General features: G+C 40.7%; 1 non-coding gene across 1 annotated transcript; it reads left to right on the plus strand.

Moving 5' to 3' along the window:
- Nucleotides 1-1,610: 1,610 nt before the first annotated feature.
- LOC148573832 (small nucleolar RNA R71) lies at nt 1,611-1,718 on the plus strand. Its single transcript, XR_015905761.1, has one exon. It is a non-coding gene; the product is annotated as a small nucleolar RNA R71 (small nucleolar RNA).
- Nucleotides 1,719-2,549: the final 831 nt, after the last annotated feature.

Raw genomic sequence — 2,549 nt, forward strand, 5'->3', positions numbered from 1 at the left:
CTTAGAGTTTGGTTGTGGCCTCCCAACACCAAACTTAGAGTTTGACTGTGGGGGCTTTGGTTGACTCTGCTTTTAGAGAAGCTTTTTCTGCTTCCTCTCCATGGATGCAGAGAGAGATCCTTGAGTTGTAAACACAGGTTGTCCTTATTTAATTGAAGGATCAATTCTCATCTGTCCACATCAATCACAGCTCTTGCTGTGGCTAGGAAAGGTCTTCCTAGGATGATGGATTCATCCTATTCCTTTCCAGTATCCAGGACTATGAAATCAGCAGGGATGTAAAGGCCTTCAACCTTTACTAACACGTCCTCTACTTGTCCATAAGCCTGTTTTCTTGAATTGTCTGCCATCTCTAATGAGATTTTAGCAGCTTGCACCCCATAGATTCCCAGTTTCTCTATTACAGAGAGGGGCATGAGGTTTATCCCTGAACCAAGGTCACACAGAGCCTTAAAGATCATGGTGCCTATGGTACAAGGTATTATGAACTTTCCAGGATCCTGTTTCTTCTGAGGCAATGTCAGTTGATCCAGATCACTTAGTTCATTAGTGAACAAGGGAGGTTCATCTTCCCAAGTCTCAATACCAAATAATTTGGCATTTAGCTTCATGATTGCACCAAGGAACTTGGCAGCTTGCTCTTCAGTAACATCCCCATTCTCTTCATAAGAGGAATACTCATCAGAGCTCATGAATGGCATAAGGAGGTTCAATGGAATCTCTATGGTCTCTAGATGAGTCTCAGATTCCTTAGGTTCCTCAGAGGGAAGCTCCTTATTGATCACTGGACGTCCCAGGAGGTCTTCCTCCTTGGGATTCACGTCCTTCTCCTCTCTTGTGGGTTCGGCCATGGTAATTAATTCAATGGCCTTGCACTCTCCTTTTGGATTCTCTTCTGCATTGCTTGGGAGAGTACTAGGAGGGATTTTAGTGATCCTTTTACTCAGCTGGCCCACTTGTGCTTCCAAATTTCTAATGGAAGACCTTGTTTCATTCATGAAACTCACAGTAGCCTTAGATAGATCAGAGACTAAATTTGCTAAGCTAGATGGATTCTGCTCAGAATTCTCTGTCTGTTGCTGAGTGGATGATGGAAAAGGCTTGCTATTGCTAAACCTGTTTCTTCCACCATTATTAAAGCCTTGTTGAGGCTTTTGATCCTTCCATGAGAGATTTGGGTGATTTCTCCATGATGGATTGTAGGTGTTTCCATATGGTTCACCCATGTATTTTAACTCTGCTATTGCAGGGTTCTCAGGATCATAAGCTTCTTCCTCAGAAGATGCCTCTTGAGTACTGTTGGATGCAGCTTGCATTCCATTCAGACTCTGAGAAATCATATTGACTTGCTGGGTCAATATTTTATTCTGAGCCAATATGGCATTCAGAGTATCAATTTCAAGAACTCCCTTCTTCATAGGCGTCCCATTACTCACAGGATTCCTCTCAGAAGTGTACATAAATTGGTTATTAGCAACCATGTCAATGAGTTCTTGAGCTTCTGCAGGCGTTTTCTTTAGGTGAATGGATCCACCTGCAGAAGTATTCAATGACATCTTTGATAGCTCAGATAAACCATCATAGAATATATCCAGGATGGTCCATTCTGAAAGCATGTCAGAAGGACACTTTTTGGTCAGCTACTTGTATCTTTCCCAAGCTTCATAGAGGGATTCACCTTCTTTCTGTCTGAAGGTTTGAACATCAGCTCTAAGCTTGCTCAGCTTTTGAGGAGGAAAAAACTTGGCTAAGAAAGCCGTGACCAGCTTATCCCAAGAGTTCAAGCTGTCTTTGGATTGAGAGTCCAACCATATTCTAGCTCTGTCTCTTACAGCAAAAGGGAAAAGCATGAGCCTGTAGACTTCAGGATCTACTCCATTAGTCTTAACAGTATCACAGATCTGCAAGAATTCAGTTAAGAACTGAAAAGGATCTTCAGATGGAAGTCCACGAAACTTGCAGTTCTGCTGCATCAGAGAAACTAGCTGAGGTTTCAGCTCAAAATTGTTTGCTCCAATGGTAGGAATGGAGATGCTTCTTCCATGTAAATTGGAATTAGGTGCAGTAAAGTCACCAAGCATTCTCCTTGCATTGTTGTTGTTGGGTTCGGCTGCCATCTCCTTTACTTGTTCGAAATTTTCAATAAGGTTGTCTCTAGATTGTTGTAATTTAGCTTCTCTTAGTTTTCTCTTCAAAGTCCTTTCAGGTTCTGGATCAGCTTCAACAAGAATGCCTTTTTCTTTGTCCCTGCTCATAAGAAAGAGAAGAGAAAAAGAAAAGAAGAAGAATCCTCTATGTCACAGTAAAGAGGTTCCTTATTGTTAGTAGAAGAAGAAAAGGAATAGGGGTGAAGAAGAATGAAGAATCCAAACACAAAGGTGATGATAGGAGCAGAGATGTGAGATGAAGAGATGTTAGTAGATAAATAAATAAATAGAATAAGATGGGAGAGGGAGAGAATTTTCGAAAATAATTTTTGAAAAAGAGTTAGTGATTTTCGAAAATAGTTTTTGAAAAAGGTTAGTAGTTTTTCAAAAATTCAAATAAAA

The sequence above is a fragment of the Arachis ipaensis genome, chromosome B2, assembly GCF_059453495.1.
Source record: "Arachis ipaensis isolate K30076 ecotype BB chromosome B2, ASM5945349v1, whole genome shotgun sequence".
Lineage (NCBI taxonomy): Eukaryota > Viridiplantae > Streptophyta > Magnoliopsida > Fabales > Fabaceae > Arachis > Arachis ipaensis.